Source organism: Phascolarctos cinereus, unplaced genomic scaffold (genome assembly GCF_003287225.1).
Source record: "Phascolarctos cinereus isolate Bilbo 61053 unplaced genomic scaffold, phaCin_HiC Scaffold_5;HRSCAF=322, whole genome shotgun sequence".
Taxonomy (NCBI): domain Eukaryota; kingdom Metazoa; phylum Chordata; class Mammalia; order Diprotodontia; family Phascolarctidae; genus Phascolarctos; species Phascolarctos cinereus.
The window spans coordinates 393335542-393357800 of record NW_027555958.1 but is presented as its reverse complement, the minus strand read 5'-3'; positions in this window follow the sequence as shown (position 1 = coordinate 393357800).

Sequence of the window (22259 nt, the reverse complement as noted above, 5' to 3'; positions counted from 1 at the left end):
GTTAGTCAGGGAGGCACAGGCTGAAATTCCAGGCATCATCAATCTTTATGGGTTCCAGCTGCTAATGGGCACTTGTACAGCAACCAAATTCTATTTGACTGAAGGTGAGTGGATCAAAGGAATGGCATGGGACAGAGTATACAAATTCCTTTCTGTGGTGGCATATTTCTAAGCAACAATGATTTTTCAGGTCACATAGACTGTATATCCCTGATTCTTTTTACACAGTAGAAAACTAACTAGTAGGGAATTGAAATTTTGAAGAAGGAACGGTAAAGCAAGGAATGAATGATAAGGTGATCTGACTTCTACTGTTGGCTCTTAAATTGACAAGCTATGTGATTTCAGGCAAATCGGTTTTATAGTTTTTAAAAGGAAGATGATACTTGTACTAACTACACAGAGGTTGTTGTAAAGCTTAAATAAGCTAAGTGTTTCATTGTAAACATAGGAAAATAATATAACTGAAATTATTATTATTATTGCTGTGATTGAGATAAGGATGACTATCAATTTGAGCAGCTAGGTGACCCACTGGATAAAGTACCAGGCCTGAAATCAGGAAGATATGAGTTCAAATCTGGCCTCAGACACTCACTGGCTGTGTGACCCTGGGCAAGTCACTTAACTCTGTTTGCCTTAGTTTCCTTATCTGGAAAAGGAAATAACAAACCACTCTAGTGGCTGTTAAGATGAGAACAATGCAAATGGGATCATGAAGAGTTGAATATGACTGAACAACAGCATCATTTATTATGTCATTACAAGCACAATGGAGCCTCAAAGAATTAATTTTATGTGATTTCTTATAGTCCATTTTTGTACTTATACTATTTTGGCTTGGGAATACTGATCATTGCAGCTATCAGAATGAGCCAGTGAACCTGGCAGACCAAAACTTCTTTTGTTTGCACAAATCACATTTGTGGATGTGCAGCCAGCATTCCAAATCCACTAGAATTCCTCCAAGACCTCGCTCTCTGTCAACTTGAGGTTTTGAGACAGTCAAACTGCCTAAGCAAGAAGGCAAGTTAGAAGAAGGGGAATCATACTGGTTACTTTCTATATGGACTAAAGATACACAGAACCCCAGCATGTGCATAGAGATACTTAAAGAGGATCCTTTGTTGTAGTTCAGTTGTCTTGTGTCTCACTCTTGGTGACCCCATTTTGAGGTTTTCTTGGCAAAGATGCTAGAATACTTTGCCATTTCCTTCTCTAGCTCATTTTATAGATTAGGAAACTAATCACAATAGAGTTAAGTGACTTGCCCAGAGTCACACAGCTAGTAAGTTTCTGAGGCCACATTTGAATCCAGGTCTTCCTGATTCCCAACCTAGTGCTCTATTTACTATGTCACCCAGGTGCCCCAGAGAGGGTCCCACATACCTTCCAATCTACTAGTAGATGTCAGAATTGAAACACAGCAGTTTTAATCATAGTGATAGTAAATCACATTTACATAGCACTTTAGAACTAACAAATATTCCTCCTCCCAGCAACTGGGTGAAATAAGTAGCACTCAGATTTTCCAAAGAATTCTGATTAAATATGCTAAACTTAAATGTTTGACTAAAAAATTCAGTGACTGAAATAAATTTCAAATCCATAAAACTATGCCACCCAATGGTTCAGAGGTTAAATTATAACTCTACCTTCTCTTAAATTCTATGTGACATTATCTATACCACTCATTTTGACACTTAACACTGTTATATTGCCTAACATTAGCTTTTATTCTCGTGCATGTGTGTGTCAATCGAGGAAGGGGGATCAAAGGAGTAGAAGAGGGGAAGGAGAGGAGAAGAGGAAAGGAGAAAAGAGAAAAGGCAAAATGGATTGTAAGCTTGTAAAGAACAGACTTTTTTTGAATTTTATTTGTATCTCCATCAGCATCTAATGCAATGCTTTTCAAATAATATGCACCAAGTAGGTTCATAAATTTAGAGCTAGAAGAAAAATGATAAATCTTCTAGTATAATCTTCTAATTTTAAAGATGGGGAAAGTTTTAAAACATTTTATATATTTTATTAAATGTTTCCCAATTATATGTAAAAATTTAACATTTATTTTTTTTAAATTGAGTTCCAAATTCCCTCCCTCCCTGAAACCCCTTCCAATTATACATGTGAAGTCATGCAAAACATACTTCAATATAGTCCTTGTTGTAAAAGAAAACAGACAAGAAAAATAAAACAAGAAAAATAAAGAAAGTTTAAAAAATAACTGTGCTTCAAGAACATTCACTTTCAGTAGTTCTCTCTCTGGAGGTGGATAATGCTTTTCATCATGTATCCCTTGGAATTATCTAAGATTATTGTTTTGATTTGAGTAGCCATGTATTTCACAGTTGATTTTCCTTATAGTATTGCTGTTACTGTGGACAGTGTTCTCCTGGTTCTGCTCACTTTACTTTGCATGAATGCATTGATATAAGTTTTACCAGGTTTTTCTAAAACCATCTTGCTCAACATTTCCTCTTTTTGTTGTTGTTCAGTAGTTTCAGTCATTTCTGACACTTTGTGACCCCATTTGGGGTTTTCTTGGCAAAGATACTGAAGTGGTTTGCCAGTTCCTCCTCTAGCTCATTTTACAGATGGGGAAACCAAGACATAAAAAGTTAAATGACTTGCCCAGAGTCACACAGCTAGTAAATGTCCAAGGCCAGATTTGAATTCAAGTTTTCCTGACTTCATGTCTAGTTCTCAATCCATTGTACCACCTAGCTATTATTTGATTTATTATAGCACAATAGTATTCTATCATAATTATATATCAAATTTGTTTAGCTGTTCCCCAACTGATGAGGATCTCCTCCATTTCTAATTCTTTTCCACCACACAAGAGCTTTTTTAAATATTTGTTTCCACAAATAGGTCATTTTCCCCTTTTCTTGATCTCTTTGGGATACAAAACGTAGTAGTGGTATTACTGGGTCAAAGGGTATCCATAGTTTTGTACCTTTTTGGGTATAGTTCCAAATTGTTCTCCAGAATCATTGAATTAGTTCACAACTCCACTAAAATGCATTACTGTCCAATTTTTCCACATCCCCTTTAGCATTTGTCATTTTCCTTTTCTGACATATTATCCAGTCTGCTAAGTGTGAGTTGGTAAAAGATGAGGAAAGTTAAACTCATGGAGATCAAGTGAACTAGGAAATATTAGATTTGAGATTGTTGTTTGTTCATTTAAATTCAGAACCTAACATGCCAGATTAACTACAGAACTTTTTGGTTGAATGAATATGATAGTCTTTGGTTACATTGTTTAAAGTTGCTACATGACAATCTCAATACATATTCACGTATCAGTTATATTCCAAAGGGACTAAGAAAAGACACCTGAAATGGCACCAGTAATGAATGTTATTGTGAAGTACTTACAAAATGCTAGGTTATCTAGCATAAGTCTCAACTGAATTTGAGTATTGTAATAAATCTTGATTTTCAGTTTTGAAAAATTTAAGTCACCATATTGAGTAGTTCATAATTATCTTCATTTTAAAATATCAAAAGGTCAGAATGTTTATTATAGAATACATGGCCAGTGACATTTAAGTCTCATTAAGTCACTTTTATAAGTGTGAAACTGGCAAGACAAAAACATTCCAATTTGCTGTTATTTTTAATTTTATTATTTAAAAGGCAGAATATTCATTAAAAATATTAAACAGTGTTTTTATTTTTCAGTATCAATTACATAAGACTCTTCTAAGGATTTCCATAAATGCTAGGGTTGAATAAAACAGAAAGCTAAAAGGACTCATTTTTTTTTCTCAGCTTTGGCTAAATTTTGACAAACAAATTCAGAAATGTCCTTGGCTTTTATGGAGGATATGTAACTTTCTTTAAGCACTTTCTTTAAGTACAACAAATTATATACAATTCTTAAGAAATGGAATGCCATATTGTTAACTGGACTATAGGCAATTACCAACTCAGAAAGGAGTTGTTTAAAAATTCATTTATAAGTCACTTGTTTCAAACTTGGAACATATTTTTCCCTCCACAGAAATAATTCTATAAATAGAGGTTAGCTTTCCAGGTCAGACTCCAAGAGCCTATTTAACCCTCAAAGTAGCTGAAATACTATTCATTTGCAAATAAAAATAGCAGAAAATGTTGCTGCAATTAAGTAAATGACACAAAATATAGAAGCAATAAAATGGAGTAAGAAATAGGGTGGGGGTTTTTTGGTTCTTTTTTTTAAATCTCAGATTAGCTTTGTGGAACAGTAGATGAAAACTAAAGATTCTAAAGGGGGTTTCTGAGCAGTTTCAGGACTTCAGGGAATGGCAGCACTGGTAGCTCTGCTGTTCAGTCCCCCAGGTAATTTCATCTGCTTGTGGTTGCAACTCCCCATATGATGCAGATCCCTGAATTATTTGAAAATTTTAATATAGACTTTGCAGTTGCCTGGGAACACTGAGAGTGACATGCCCAGTGTTGCACAGATAGTTATGTGTCAGAGGAGCAACCTGAGCTCAGGTCTTTCTAATTCCAAGATAAGTTTCTCTACCAACTACCTCCACATTCCCCCAAATTCATTTCAAAACATAGCTTTCAATTTCCTTAATAGACACAATTATATCTTTAACTACTGTATGTATTTTAGACCTGTTAGCCAAGGTTAGGGTCATATTGATTCACAGAACAAAAGAGAAAGAAATAGAGGGATGGGAAATTTTCCTAAGATAAGTAAGAAAGGGTTGAAAGGGAAAGGAGAAAGAGGAGGTATATCCCTAAGAGAAATGATTACCTAAAATTAATTTAACTGAACTGTGAGCAGAGGAGAGGTGGGAATCACAGTGCGTACATAATACTTGTATGGAGAAGGAAGAAAGGAGATCATTTTTAAAAAAATTAAAAATGAGACAACACTCCTTGTCCTAGTTCCCCCATAACAGTGCCATTAGTTCAGGAGATCTCAGTATCTTTCTGCATATCTACTCGATCAGTTGGGCATAGGAAATGAAGGACAGGGTATGCTAATGAGATATGTAGGTTATTTGTAATTCGCAAGCCTACCTTGATAAGGGAATACTTTACTAATCCATTAACTCTTATTTGAGACAAGCCACTTTTTTTCTTAAAAAAAAAACAAAACTGTTTTATCATCTGTTAAATGAGGAGTTTGGGGTTCTAATGCTACTTCTTGCTCTAACATTCTGTGTATGCTTATAAGTATGATGGCCAACTTGCTACTCTTTATACATGGCATTCCAACTTTCATCCATGGACCTCTGCCCTATCTATTCCCTGTGTCTGGAATAGCCTTCCTTCCTCATCTTCACTTGGCATTATTTATTTCCTTCTAGACTTATCTCAGGTTCCACTTTCTGCATGAAGCCTTCTGTAGTCTCCCCTAGTTGCTAGTACTACTCTCCAAGGAACTTTTGTATGTGTAAAAGAGCTATCCCTTGGAGATTGTTCAGAGTTGCCCTGCCAGGTTCTGATCAACCTTGTGAATGGTTTTGAGTCAACTTCTGGCTACTTGGTAGTCCAGCAACGAAAGGACTAAATCAACTCAGTTAACTCCAGTGACTTCCTATTGTCTCTAAGACAAAATATAAATCTCTCTGAAGCTTTTAAATTCCTATACAAGCCAGTCCCAATTTATCTTCCCAGCCTCATTGGACATTATTCCTTCTACTCTCTACCATCTAGTCAAAACACTTTCTCCCTTTTCATCACATAAAGTGTTCCATCTTTCTTTTCCTGCCTTTGTACTACTTGCCTTCTCACATGCTTGGAAGGTGCTATCAGTTTCTTTACATCTTAACCTTAGTGTCCCTTTTTATTTTTAAGATATAACCATCTTCTGCTGAAAGCCTTTCCTGGTTCTCCTCCAACCTCAATTTACTGTGTCTTTCCTCAAACACAATCTTGTGTTTAAGTACTATGTATATATTTGTATGTATTCATTATATATTTGTACTGTATATATTTAGATGCACTTGTACCCTTACCCTTTAGGATGAAAACTCTCTGTTACTAGGGATTGTTTCATTCTTTGTACTTGTACCTCCAGCATTTTCAGCTGTGCAGAGCTTACACTCAATAAATACTTGATTGATTGATTCAGTGACTAATTGACATGACAAACCCTGAGTAATTCTTTGAGTTTAATCTCTAGCTTTCCTCTGCCTGGGATAGCACCGGGGCTGGAATGACGTATCACTTAAAAAAAAAAAGAATTTACAATGGAAGCTCTTGGTTTGATTCTACAGAACACATGTAACTCTGAAGCCACCAATGTTAAACAGGGAAGGGCTGGCTCTCTCTACTCTGACAACACTATGACTTCACCAACAAGGCATCTTTGAAAGAGCCTGGGCTCCTCACTGCAATTATGGTTTTGTGTTTTTTTTTTTTCTGATCTGAAGTGAATGCCCCATGATAGATGTGTCCAGTCTTAGATAATATTTTTTTTTTTGCTTGCTGATATCTCTTATCCCCTTGATGGAATACAAGTTCATTGAGAACAAGACTTGTTTCAGTCTTGTCTCTATATACTCTATGTCTGTCACAGTGCCTGGCAAATCACAAGTGCTTTTAAATTCTTGTTGATTCTTTGCTTGATTATGTTATCCCTCTGATTATTGAATAAAATATAATATCATAAAATTCAGTATGCGATAAGGTAACATCAGTTATTGTCTTCAGAACTTTTGACTTTGCACATAGTAGATAATAAAGATATGTTGTTTTGTTATTTTTCACAGTTGTAATATTTATTTGGAATTTATTACTGATTTGAGCAAGTTGTCACATGACTTAGTCTAACCCTTTTTAGTTTCAGAAACTGATAATTCTTCATGGTGCTTCTAAAGATATCAGGTAGGATAAAATGAAGACAAGTTATGTTCTTGGCAGGATTACAAGAATGAGTCCTATGAAAAAGCAAAAAATAATACAATGTTCTTGTTTATAGAATTAGATGTGCCATTTTTATGTTGCAAATTTATAATGACCTTCTGAAACATTATCTATCTTTTGATTATGTTCCTAACGTGGTCAAAATAACTAATATCTCATAAATGTCCCTAAATTTTTTGTTGAATCAACAAATTATCAGGAATAAAGTGGACTTAAAAATGTGATATGAATAATGAGAGAAATCAGTATTTCATGTAAAATCTCACCAAATTTATAGTATTCTTCAATTCTAGCTCACTTTTCATGGATTTAAAAGGCACTTCAGAAATTGTCGGTGAACATTTCAAGTAAATGATTTCATAAATAAATCCCTTGTCAGTTTGCATTAGAATTGCTTTGTCTTTTATAAAAGTAAACTATAATTAATTGTTTGTCAATCTAATACAACTGTTTCTTAGATGTTATTAAAGAGTATACTTTCATGAGTTCAAGAGGCATCCTATATTTAAATTAATTCAGTTGCCAAGGGTTAGACTAGCTTAACCTGATATGTACAACACTCCCTTAGAAGTTGGAATAATGATAAGAAATGCGTATATAGAACCAAAAAAGGAATTGATTAAAGAGACTCTTAAAATACAATTTATGCTTGTTTACTGCCTTTGAACCTAGATGCATTAACCACCATTGGCAACTATTGTGCATGACTGGGATTAACAAGTCACATTTTCTCATATTTGAAAGAAAAATGTAATGAACGAAAGTGTGCAGAGGTCTCCTTTTACTGGAGGGTTTATTGCCTTTGAATTCTCCAATTAAAGGTAACTCAGTACAGCCCTTCTTTATGCGCAATGCTATGAGTTCAAAAATTGTACAAAAACCACTTCATTTTCATCTTGGTACAACAAAAACTTTCAAAGATTTGAGTTTAGATTTCACTCTTTAATAGAAGGGAAAGAAAGATAGAACATAGGCAACCACCATAATGATGTAGAGAAGTAAGAACATTATGCAAATAACTAAGGCTGAAAGCTTTCATCTAGGATTTTTGAATGAATCTAGACAAAAGTTTTTGTTTTGCTTTGTGGAGTGAATTGATTTGTTTTGTACCCTCTCTAAGTATCAGAATAACCAACCACTATTGTAAATAGAGAAGTGGGAGCAGGTTTTTCAGTAGTTGCTGAGCGAGATATGTTGATGGTCTTGAAATTATAGAAGTTGAAATATATAGTTATATATTCTGGAATATATGAATGAAATTGATGTTCTTTAAATATATAAATTCACTACTTCTGACAGCTGCATAGAATGAGTTAAAAAATATCTAGCCCCCTCACTTGGAATATAGTATTTCATTCCAACATCAGAGGCAGCAACTTAAAGAGGAATGATAAAGTGGGCCCTCAGTGGTGGAAAGAGTGGCAGGTTTTCCAGAAAGAAGATCTGGGTTCATCTCTTGATTTCATATTACTAGCTCAGCGACTTTACCTTTCTAAGCTTCCATGTCTTTATCTATAAATAAGGTTAATAATGGCTGCCTTGTATGATTTTTATAATAAAAGGGAAATCAGAGCTATTATAATTCCATTGGTTACTGTAATTACTTGTTGATAAAAATGATTTTGAATCAAATAATTACCTAGCTCTCTATGAGACTAATTGATATGGTAAGGGGCAGAAGTTAATTCATTCCCCCAACTGTTCTTTCTTGTCCCATTTTCATCACAAAAGAAAAAAAAAATAAGACCCTTCTTTTAGGTCTGAGAAACCGAATTTGACTACATAATTATTCAATTTTTTTTTCTTTTTTCCCTCTCTGGGAAGACATTACTAGTTATAGCAAGTCTGACTTCAGAGTCATCTATTTCATTGAAACTGGAACTTCTCGGGAGTAATAAATTATCTTTTGTCATTGTAAGTGTGTTTATGAGTTTTTCAGTGACCTTAATGGGGAATTACATTTATTATTCATTGTGAAATTATTCCAGATTAAATACTTCCTTTTGCTCCTTTGATATGAATTGAACCTTCATTCAATGGGTTGAAAATAATTTAATTTAAAAATTATATTGGTTATTTAAATTATTTACTGATCTCTGTTTAGTTCATCAAAAAATGGTTAGATATAAAATGATGACTTTTTTTTCATCCGCAGAAACTCAAAAAAAGTTTCAAATGAGTCATATATAGGATATTGCATCCTGAACCATTGGCCTCAAGTACTTTAAATACTAAGGAAAGCACTTGATGGGTTAAGCAACACCGATTATTGGCCTAAGATTGGGGTGGGGGGGAATGGCTATTTTCTTCTCCTGATTTTGCCATGCTATTTGCTCATTGTTGCTTTCATAAATTCCATATAATGAGATTTTAAATGCTGATAAATGTCATTTACAATACCATTACTCTTGAAGAACAAAGACAATACATCTGAGGTCTATCTTTCCCAAAATTTGAAGATTGAAAAAATATTAATAATTAAGAAAAGACTTATGCTTGTTTTTATATATCTTTTTTTTTCTTTTTCAAGTTATGCTTAATGGATGTATTTGTTTTTACATCACCTAGTTGGCCCCCGGTATTACTGCTTCTCTCATGTGTCAAAGAGTCATTGCTTATAATTAAGGTTTTTTTTTTAAAGAAAAAAGTATATAAGAAATAACTTCGAGAAAACCGATCAATATGTCAAACAAATCTGAGATTATATCTTATCTTTCATAGCCATGGACTTTTCTCCTCCACCCTCATATTCTAGATATGCAAAATAATTTGTGAAAATGGCTTTTCATATTACTTTTTTTAGGGATCAAGCTTGTTACTTATCATTTCTGAGTATTCATTTTTTATTGTTTTGTGGTAATTATTCTTTCTATTTATTTTTATAGTCTACATTCTTTGGATCAGTTCATATAACTTTACCCATGATTCTCTATATTTGTCATTTCTAACAGGCCAATACTAATATTGTAACAGTCTGTTTAGCCATTTCTCAGTCATTGCACTTAAATTTCGTTTCTAGATCTTTGATATAAAACATACATACACACAGTGTTAATGTGTGCGCGTGTGTGTGTGTGTGTGTGTGTGTGTGTGTGTGTGTGTGTTTTACTGCTTCTGGAAACTTTATTTTTGTCAATGGTCTCCTTTTGATGTGTTCCTAGCAATGGATCTCTGGGTTAAAAACTATAGCCATTTTAGTCACTTTATTTGCATATTCCTAATTGCTTTCCAGAATGGTTATACTAATGTACATCAGCAATATCAAAACATTAGTATGTTTCTTTTCCCATAACCTCTCCAATGCTGACTGTTCCTATCTTTTTTCATCTTTAAAAGGCCTATACATGTTGATCAATCGATTACATTTCATGTGGGGAAAATGTACAAAATATATTATATGAGAAACCAATGTGATTTCTAAAACAACTTTACATTTTTGTGGGAAAAGGTTAATTTCAATATTCTTTAACTATTTATGAATATAGCACATTTTTGAAAGATTTATTCAATAAATTTTAATAAAATTGAGAGCAAGCTGTATTTGAATGGAAATAGTATTGAAATTTTCGAACTAAATATTTTTCCTAAAAAAAGACCATAGAGAGATTTGAAATGTACGTTTCAAAAACAATTAAATCTACTACAAATGATCATGTGTGAGTGATAGAAAGAGACAACTAAAGGAACAATGTAGGTAAATATGGAAGAAGAATTATTACAGCTATAGAAACTGAATATCCAATTCCAAATATATTCTTCCTTGATCTTATTTGAAGACTATTGTTAAATTTCTTTCTATGTCCTTTTTCATTATCTCCCTCATGTCTCCCCGGTCTGATCTATTCTTCATGCAACTATTGAAGGGATTTTCCTAAATGTCATTTTCCTGACTTCCTTTTCCAAGATCAAATATAATATTCTCTGTCATTTAAACCTTCCCAGAAGCTGGTCCCTATCTTTCCAATCTTCTTTTACGTTACTCCTCTCCACACACTACATTCTAGCTATGCTGATCTACTTTCTGTTCAATACAGATGTTCCATCTCCAATCTCTGTGCCTTTGCACTAATTGGCCCCCATTCCTGGAATGCTGTCTCCTGATATAAACCTCTTAGAATTCCTGGTTCAGTTTAAGATTCAGTTCCAATGCTACCTTCTACAAATGGTCTTTCCTAGGTCTTTCTTCTCTTATGTCGTCCCTTCTGAGATTAACTTCTACTTACTCTGTAGGTAACTTGTATATATCTAGTTCATAGAAATGTTCTCTGCCTCATTAGAATGTGAGTTCTTTGAAGGCCAAGGCTGCTTTTGCTCTCTTTATATTACTAATGTTTCCATAGTTAGCACTTACTATATGCTATTTATATTTATTTGAACTGGATTTAACTTGTATAACAATTTTTGGAAGTACCCCCTTTGTGATTAGAAGTATTCCACTTTGCGATTTGTCTTGGGCCCCATATCTCACCTCGTATGATCTTGGGTCCAGCTCTGAAATAGAATTAGACTGTTTTCAATTTCTAAATTGCTTGTACCTGCATGTTCTGCTGTCACATTACAGAATCCTTTTTTCCTTCTCCAGGAGTGAGGAGGTAAAAATTTATTGTTAGCACAACATATAAGACAATATGGATTATCTATCTGCACGGGAAAGGAACAGGCATATAATAGTCCAGGAAGTGTACAAAGGCTTCAACTAGCTCATATTATGAGGAAGAACAGTACACTATTGATGCTTCCCCCTAAAATGTCTTCAAAATACTGTCAATGTAGCATAATCAAAACCATATATATAAAAAGAAGGAGAAAGCTGGGACTATTCATTAAAGTTAGACAATATAGTTTGTAACACTTTTGAGTCTCCAGGGAAGCTAGATAGTATAGTGGAGAATGCACTGCAATGGAAGTCAGGGAGATCTAAACTCAAATATAGCCTCAGAGACTTACTAGTTGTATGACCCCAGGCAAGACACTTAATTATCTGTGTCTCAGTTTCTTTAATTGTAAAATGGGGATAATAACAGTACCTACCCCCAACATGGTTGTGAGAATCAAATGAGGTAATATTTGTAAAGTGCTCAGCTCAGTGCCTGGAACTGTGTAAAGCACTTAATAAATGCTTATTCACTTTTTGTTCCAATATTTGTTAGTGTGTCCTGCTGCTTAGTAAACTACCCACCCCAGTAATGCAGACAAAAGAGCATGTGAATTATTAAGTTCCTTTTCTTGTGTCTGTATATATTCTGATGAGCTTATCCAAGATATAAGCCCCTATAGCATCACTACAGAGATGGTTTCTCATCACGTTATGCCTTGGGCTCAGAGAAACCCAGGTCTATATTAATAGATTCTGAGGTTGCCCCTTTTCTTTTGGGTTATTCTAAATAGAGGATAAGACCCTTTCAGGTATATTAAGATCTATTCTTTGTAGTTTTATGGCAAAATAAAGTTATCTGCATTAGATATCTCAATAATTTATCTTTTATACTAGTTATCTTTATCAAATAATTCTTGACATCAGTTCCAACTTTCCACATGTCTTTTTTCAATAATCAAAACATGGAATCAATTAGATATTTAGGGTTGGAATTCACTCTCTTTAAATTATTTTGATTTTCTATTTCATTCAGAAATTGAAAGATTGGATTTCCCTTCTTTAGATAGAGAATGACTAGGGTACTTAGCCCTCAGTCTAGATATAAAATAAAGTTTTGGGTCCAGCATCTTTAGACTCCGGATCCTGACTCTAAGTTCCATTTATGAAAGTTAGCTAACGCTTTCAGATACATATCTTATTCTTATGATTGTCTTTGAAGAATATAGCCTCAAGATTCATCATGTTACTTGTTTTTCTTAAGTCTCCAATAATTTCAAATCATATTTCCTGTGTTCCTGGGATTTTTTTCACAACATTTGCTTGATTATTTTTATCTGTGGCTGATTCAGGATAGTCACCTAATAACTTATGTTCAATATTTGAGTGAAATGACATAGTCATAGGTCATTCAATAGTTACTTAGCTGTAGCAATAGAATCCAAGCATAGGCATTGGGTTCACCTTGAGTTGAATCACCTAAGAGAAACTTCCCTGTCTAAATTGTCTATCATTTTTCTCCAGCCAAGCATTAAGGAATACATGGAAATCCATATTTTTTATACATACTGATCAGGAAGTGATATCAACAATCTGAACCTTTGGTTCCCTGAGCCAATCAAGTATTAGAGATGGTTTCCACTTCTTTTAAGGAAAAAGAAAATGGCCTAACTTGCATGGAAACAAAGGTTAAGATATTATTCCTAACACAAGAGTAATTTTAATACATTTTACTTTTTTTTTTTGCTTTACGTTGTCTAAATCTCCCCATATAATCTTTCTTCCTACTCCTAGCCAATGGGACTTCACTTATGAAAAAATTAATTTTTTTAAAAAGAAAAAGAAGATAAGAAAAAATAATCAGCATAACAGATCAATACATCATCATTAACAACAACAACAACAACAACAAAAACTGACATTTAAAGGGAGTGTTTTGTACTTATGGAACCCCCTTATAACAGTTCCTTTTTGCATTGTGTTGGTATTAACCAAAGCAAATAAAAAGTACAATAAACAGTCCCTACTCATTTTATAGGTTTTGTTAGCTTTAAAATCTTAGAACTACTTAAATCTGACACTTTTAATGATTCATGTTGACACAAATGGAATCATTTGTTCCAGCAAAACCAACAAAAGGAAAATAAAGTATCACTAGGGCAGGAGTTCATAACTTATTTTTTTTTGGCATGAATCCTTTTAAGAAATCTTTTGAAGCCTATCGACCCCTTATTCATAAGACAAAATTACATAAAAACTAATGATATTAAGTAGTTAACAATTTTTTTAGAAAAAAAATCACCAACCTCAGGTTAAGAACAATTATCATTCAAGGGGTTATAAAATCCTAGGAAGGAAATTGAAGATTCTAGGGTCACAGGTGGCATTTTCATCACTATTGCTAAATGAATGTATGTGAGTTAGAAAAGAAATAGTTGATGCCGAAGACCTGAATTTGAATTTCAAGGACAGGAATAAGAGACTACTTCTCAGGAACTGAGGGACTTAATTGAGGTCTGAGAAGGGGGAAAATTACTGAGACAATTGCAGATCTGGTAAAAATATCTTTCAAATGAAAATGAAGAGGAAAGGAGACCACATTCCTCATACAATATTTAACACAGATATTATTAAAAAGGAGCAAGAACAATAAAGAGAATGACAGTACAAGTGTCAGAGAATTCATATGTGATAACATCTAGAAAGAAGAGCAATTATAATTCTCATATCCTGAGATGTCTAGTCACCAGTGCACAGAGAAGAGATAATAAATTAAGTATTTGCGTAGTCCAGATTTTGGAAATGCTGGCTTCACAGAGTTCAGAGAAAAGATAAATAGGATTCTTGCCCTAAAATTTTATGTAAGGAATTGACTTAAAAAGGATGAACCAATCTTGACCATTTCTGGTCAAATAAATTCAAAGGATCCTAATGAAGAAAAAAAAATAGTATCAATCAATCAATAAACATTTATTAAACACGTACTGCCAGGAATCATCTAAGAGTTGGGGATACAAAAAGAGACAAAAGTCTGTCTCTGCCCTTGAGTGGCTTACATTCCAATGGGAGAAACAACATGTAAACGAATACTTACAAAGCAAGCTATATAAAAAGGAGATAATTAACAGAAAGAAGGCATTGAAATTAAGAGAGATTGGGGAAAGTTCCTTGTACAAGGTGGGGTTTAAATTGAGATTTGAGGAAGCCCGAGAAATCACTCTCTAAAATGTAGAGATTATTTTATTCCTTGTATTTGTAGTCTTACCACGTAGTACAGCTCCATTGCATATAGTAGGCATTTAACAAATGCTTCTATTTCAATTGATCAATTAATAGGTTTCGAAAAAGAATAATGTGGTTACAAAATAAATTTAACTAAGTAGTTTTTTTTTTAAGAAATGTGTGGAAATGGACAAAAGTGAGAAATCAAGATCACTATGTCCAAAGAACTTACAACGGTATTTGTTTATGACTTTAAGGTTTACCAAAAGCTTTATGTTAGATTAATTTGTTTGTTCTGCACAGTGACCCTAAGAAATAGCAGAGCAAGTATAATTATTCTTATTTTACAGATGAGGAGACTGAGGCTCAGAAAATTTAAATGACTTGCTCAAGGTTGACTAGCTAATAAGGGTCTGAAGACCCAGTTCTCCTGAACTTGAACTCTGATACTTTATAACTACATTATATTATTGACACTAGTGAAGGATGCTAAGGACAATAAAAAGAGCTTTTAAAGCTATGCTGAGAGGAAAAGGGAGGTCAAAGAAGGGATAGAAGCTCTACTTAGTGATGAGAACAGAATTAAAATAAATAACAGGGCAAATGCAAGATCACTCAATTCCTTTTTTTCATTCTTTTTTTTACCTCTTTAATACCAAGGAAAATGATCATCTTACCTGTATGTATTTTGGGAGAAATGGTCAAAAGAGAACTGAAACTTTGAGATAAGTAAGGAGATTTTAAGCATCTAGCTATCTTTAATTTGTTCAAATCATCAGAGAAGAATGAACTTAATCCAAGGGTAGTGCAAGAACATGTAGGTGGAATTGTCTATTTTTTTTCTTGAATCTTTGAAAAATACACAGACAGAATTTAATTTAATTCAGCAAGCATTATTTATGTGTTTATTAGAAGTAAAACATTGTGCTACACAGTGAAGACATAAAGACAAAATGAAAAAATATATATCTGACCTCAAGTTTACCCTTACCTAAAGAGAAGTTCCATAATATAAATAAATGCATACGTCTTGCTGATTTTCTTACATTTTATATGTAGTCCCTTCATACATACTAATAAGACAGAAGATAGAGTACTTGCTTCCCTAAGTTCTTTCATTTTCTTGAATAGCTTGCATTTATAGTACATATAATTGGTATAGTAGAAGCAATATCCTAACCCCACCCGCCACGCAGGCCAGACTAGTTTTCCCATAAAAAATTATTGAGCTATTCCTTAAGACTTAGTTGGCTTAAAGGACTAAGAATTCATAATGCTGATGTAACTTCAAAGCAGCCACAAAAAGTACAAGTGGGCTGTAAGGATTGGCTGGTGGATCACAATAGGTAACTCAGATATGGGAACTTTGCCCAGTTGAATCAATTTACACTCTTCTCAATGCTTTTCCTTGTGGAATATCCTTATGATGGTATGGCTAAATAAATCTTTTTTTTTTGTTTATTGTGAAATAATTAATAATGATAATATCACTAATTAGAATATATGTGGCACTTTAAAGTTAACAAATTGCTTTATACATATCTCATTTTATCCTGACAACAGCCCTGGTAACTATTATCCCAGATTTCCAGAGAAGAAATTGAGGCAAAGAAAGGTTAATGGTCTTATCTAGGGTCAAAAAGTTAGCATCTGAGGCTGGATTTGAATGCAGGCTTTTCTGACTCTAGGTCCAGTGGTACTACTGAGCTGTGTCTCATCTTGTTCCAGTACTGAGCCTAAACTACTAGAGTATTGCCCTGAGCTCAGAACAATTAGTTACTACTTTAAGGTAGAAGACATAATATATACAATCCAGTCATGGAAACAATTCTCTCATGAGCTATATTTCTTAAATTTGAAATTGAACTACTATTCACCATACTACCATGGCTCCCCTCCCTACCCTTTACCCATCACCCTCACGTAATCAAACGCTGTACATTACCTTTTTTTGCAACACAATTCATGGGCTTTAGGTTCTAGGAATGCTGCCTCTACATTGGATTGCTCATCTCTTTCCTGCCAACCTCTATGAACTATCTGTTGTGTTAATATTTAGGACTAATCAGCACCAGTTATGTGTCAAATCTGTCCCCCTTCAGCATACACAATCTAATGCACAGAGCTTTAACTACAATATTAAAAAATGCTTCACTCACCTCATCCCACTTTTCCCCATATCCATTCTCTAACCTCTTTGTAAGTAAACAAGATCAATTCCACATTTTTAAAATGATAAGCTACATATATCTGAGGTCTGAAGAAGCATGCCATGTAAAATGTGTTGTTCATTTTAACATCATTTTTGAGACTCAATCACTGCCCCAATTAAAATAAACATACACCTGTGTCTATAGACCCACACATATGTCAATAAATATTATACTATACAATACAACACTGTACAATACTATAAAATGATGTTAGTCTGGTTTATCTCACAAGACAAAGACCTGGATACATCAGTGTTTCTAATTGTATGTGTTTTTGTCAACATTAAACAATGCTTGGAATAATGGCATATATAATGTTTATCAAATTTTCAGATGATACAAAGCCAGTAAATATGTTTGATGACAGAGTGAGATTCCAAAAAAAAAATTCTCTATATAACTTTGGATTGTTTGGCCAAATCAAATAAAACCAAATTTACCAAGGGCAAAAATACATTTAGATTAAATAATCACCTCGTCAAATACTCAAAATATTCAAATGGAATTGTGATCCTATTGATTCCACAATTCCATTCAATGATTCCAATCAGAACCCAACCAAACCTGCCCCACCTCCTTTGCAATTTTGCCGAGGACTTCCTAAAAGGGCATCTCAAGAAGGTTTTTCCTCCCAATGTGCTAGAACTCTCCCCCCCACCTTTTTTTTTTCTAACATTGCAAGAGTACCAGTAGGGCAGTCTAGTTGTCTACCAGTGGAACTATGGCTATAACTAATTCTTCACTTGTGACCAGCCCAACTACATTTCCTATCATAATTCCTTGATGCCATTTTTATAACTGCTCATCAAAGTTCTCTTCTGCAGCCTTCTTCCAAGTCCCATATACCTGTCCATTGCAGTCTGTGTGATACTTATTTTAAGTTATGTAGAGGGAATTGTATTCCTTGGCCCACTATTATATTGGAAAACTAGTAGATTGTTAAAGCAGATCAAAATGAGTGGAGCATAACATGGCATCCAAACAGTGAAATTTCAGGCCATGTAAAGTGAAGTCTAGAGTATAGCATAAGAGAACTTATAGTGCCACAGAAAGCTTTTCATATGGGTGCCACGTTTAAGAAGAACCTTGTGCTGCTATCAGAAAATCACTGTCAAATCAGACTGAATTTTCTTAGGTTCCAATTTGATTTATCCTTTCCAGTTAAATCAAAGCATTTGTTTGGGCATCTTTTTCTTGCATCACATTCTTTCAGCAAAATTATTTTCAATAAAGGAAATGATTAGTCATTGAACGTCACTAATATCTCCTATTTCATTGTAACTATCTATTCCTACTTCTCTATTTTTTTCTTGTATTTCTTTACTTTTCCGGAGTGGTTTCCCTCTTTCACCTAAGATAGAAGTACCACTGCCACTCATGAGTCTGGACCCATTGTTAATTGGCATAGGAGGTTTGACTTTTTTTTTTCTTTTTTAATATACCTGTTCACCCTTCCATAAACAACTTAGTTGTCCTCCACTTCCAGGATTCACTATATTGGTGCCAGAATTAGTGTGGACATCTGGATGGTTTAGTATACTGCAGCGCAGAATTCCTTAACTCAAGCAACCCATGAGCTTCATACCCTCAAAAGTAGGAATTATAAGTGTATACCATAAATTCCAGTTCTAATTAAACTCTGAGTGGAACTATTTATTTTCATTTGCTTCTTCATAATATGTCATCAAATTTTAAAACATATTTCATTAAATATATCCCAAATCATTATTGAATTTTTTAATATATTTTCTGATTTGACATGTCCTTTAATCTCTTAAAAAACTTTACCTTCGGGAAGAAAAAAAATGGATTTTCATCTCTTTAACTTCAGTGTAAATTCAGGCTAGAATTTAATTAAATAAGAACATGGTCCCAGTTGATTATTAAAAATTTCTCACTCTCTTTGCAGATGACATGATGATATACTTAGAGAATCCTAGAGAATCAAGTAAAAAACTACTTGAAATAATAAACAACTTTAACAAAGTTGCAGGCTATAAAATAAATGCACATAAATCATCAACATTTCCATATATTACCAACAAGCCCAACAGCAAGAGATAGAAAGAGAAATCTCATTTAAACTTATTGTAGACATTATAAAATATTTAGGAGTCTACCTCCCGAAACAAACCCAGGAACTCTATGAACACAATTACAAAACACTTTTCACACAAATAAAATCAGATCTAAATTATTGGAAAAACATCAGTTGCTCATGGGTAGGCCGAGCTAATATAATAAAAATGACAATCCTACCTAAGCTAATTTACTTATTCAGTGCCATCAATCAAACTACCAAAATTATTTATAGAGTTAGAAAAAATAATAACAAGATTCATTTGGAAAAACAAAAAGTCCAGAATATCAAAGGAACTAATGAAAAGAAATGCAGGGGAAGGTGGCCTAGCAATTCCAGATCTTAAATTGTATTATAAAGCAGCAATCATCAAAACTGCTTGGTACTGGCTAAGAAATAGGGAGGTGGATCAGTGGAATAGGTTAAATATGCAAGACACAGTAGTCAATGACTATAGTAATCTATTATTTGATAAACCCAAAGACCCCAGCTTCTGGGATAAGAACCCACTCTTTGAAAAAAACTGCTGGAAAACTGGAAAAGAGTATGGCAGAAACTAGGCATAGACCCAAATCTCACACCATATACCAAAATAAAGTCAAAATGGGTTCAGGACTTAGATATAAAGGCTGATACCATAAGTAAACTGGGAGAACAAGGAATAGTTTACCTATCAGATCTATGGAGAACAGAAGAATTCATGACCAAACAGGAGATAGAGAACATTATGAAAAGCAAAATGGATAATTTTGATTACATTAAATTGAAAAGTTTTTGCACAAACAAAGCCAATGCAACTAAGATTAGAAGGAAGGTAGAAAATTGGGAAAGAATTTTTACAACCAGTCTCTCTGATAAAGGCCTCATTTCTAAAATATATAGAGAATTAAGACAAATTTATAAGAACACAAGCCATTCCCCAATTGATAAATGGTCAAAGGATATGAACAGACAGTTCTCAGATGAAGAAATTAAAGCCATCTATAGTCATATGAAAAAATGCTCTAAATCACTAAATTGATTAGAGAAATGCAAATCAAAACAACTCTGAGGTACCACATCACACCTATCAGATTGGCCAACATGACAAAACAGGAAAATGATAAATGTTGGAGAGATGTGGGAAAATTGGAACTAATACATTGTTGGTGGAGTTGTGAAATGATCCAACCATTTTGGAGAACAATTTGGAACTATGCCCAAAGGGCTACAAAAATGTGCATACCCTTTGATCCAGCAATAGCACTTCTAGGGCTATATCCCAAAGAGATCAAACAAATGGGAGAAGGACCCACATGTACAAAAATATTCATAGCAGCTCTTTTTGTGGTGGCAAAGAATTGGAATTGAGAGGATGCCCATCAATTGGGGAATGGCTGAGCAAGTTGTGGTATAAGAATGTAATGGAATACTATTGTGCTATAATAAATGATGAACAGGCTGACTTCAGAAAAACCTGGAAAGACTTATATGATCTGATGCTGAGTGAAGTGAGCAGCACCAAAAGGACTTTGTACACAATAACAGCCATATAATGCAATGACTAAGATTGTTAAACTGAACCTTTCTTAGCATTATGAGGATCTAAGACATTTCCAGAGGCCTCGGGATGGATAATGCTGTTCACTATCAAAGAAAGAACTATGGACATCGAATCGCTATCACTCCTTTTTACCTTCTGTTGAGTTTTGTTTCATCTTTCTGATGGTTCCTCGTATTGGTTTTAATTTTTACTTACAACTTCACTAATGTGAAAATATATGTAAGGGGTATGTAAATGTAAAGCCTATATCAGATTGTGCGCTGTCTTGGGGAGGGTGGGGGGAAGGAAAAGGGAGAAAAATTTTCAACTCAAAAGCATATGGAAAAAATAAAAAAAAAATTAAATAAAAAAAATAAATACATAAAAAAATAAATAAAAATTTCTCACTAAACTACTTTTAAATTTAGAATCTAGAACCATTTAATTGTCCAACCACACACAGATTTTTGAATGGGTATGTTATGATCTCAAAAGTCAAATGCAAATATTTGAGCTCAGATCTTTTAGAGTTCCTTAAATACATAATCTTTACTCTCTCCATGAATTATTTTGTTGTTCTCTTGCAAAATTGGTTTTCCATTCAAAATTGAAGGGTGCTTATAATGCATGAATAGTTTGGCAGGAAAAGTTTGCAAAATATTCTAGGTCAGGTTTCTTAGTTCAGCATGTATTAAATAAAATGCTTATGTACTTTTGGGCCTTTCTATAATCATCACCAGGTATTATTTTTGCTTTATACATAGTGGTATATTTTATTTCCCACCTGGGATTTACTATATATTCCACATATATCTATTGCATTTCCTTTTAAGTTTCTCAGGTTCCATTTTATCTACATGAAAGTTTAGAACAAAAATTATTAAACACAAACTTTAAAAAAATAAATTCAATAATGCATTTTATAAAATATTTCCAGTTCTGGTTCCACCACTTACTTTCTGTGTAACTTTGGGCAAGGTCTTTCTTTTCTCTGAATATCACCTGTAAAGTAGAAATAATGACATATTAGCTTTCTCATCAGTGTTTTTGTATTTTTTGGTAAAATATTCAGTAATATATAAAATTGTTCAAATGTTATAACCATATTACAACATTTCTATAAGTAAATACAGCAATATTAAGTTGCTAACCTAATATAATGAGGGTCTGGTAAATATGAAGACTATTATCTTGATCTGATGATGTAATCTCTCTACAAGGAGGATGCTGAGGAGCTTACTTCTGGAAAAAAATATTATGGCATATAAAAGAACTGGCTTGGAAATATTCTATAGCATGCTATAATTGTTCCTGGTTGCTGAGCAATGTGTTTGGGAAGAGTCTATTTTATTTGGCTGTGTAACTGCAACTGTTGGTGTCTCAAGAGGCCCAAGCCAACTACAACTTCTTTGCTTCATTTGAAACTAGAGGAACTCTGCCTTTTTTCCTCTCATGGGTTCTGTGAATAATTATGCAATGAGGGCAAGGCCTTAGGAACTTCTTCTCTTTCAAGTTATATTGCCCTCAAGAAATATGCCTTGACCTTTTCATTATTTCTTTTCCATTCTAGGTAAAATGAGTAGTGTTTGCAACATTAGTGTAGTTGAGAGAGCAAGCCACAGGCAGTCAGAATCCATACCGAGTCTTGCAGCTAGCATAGCACTAATATCCCGGAAAGCAGTGGCATAATATTTTGGACTGATCTTTGGCAGTCTAGCCCGGGGGAAAAACTCACCCAGAAGTCAT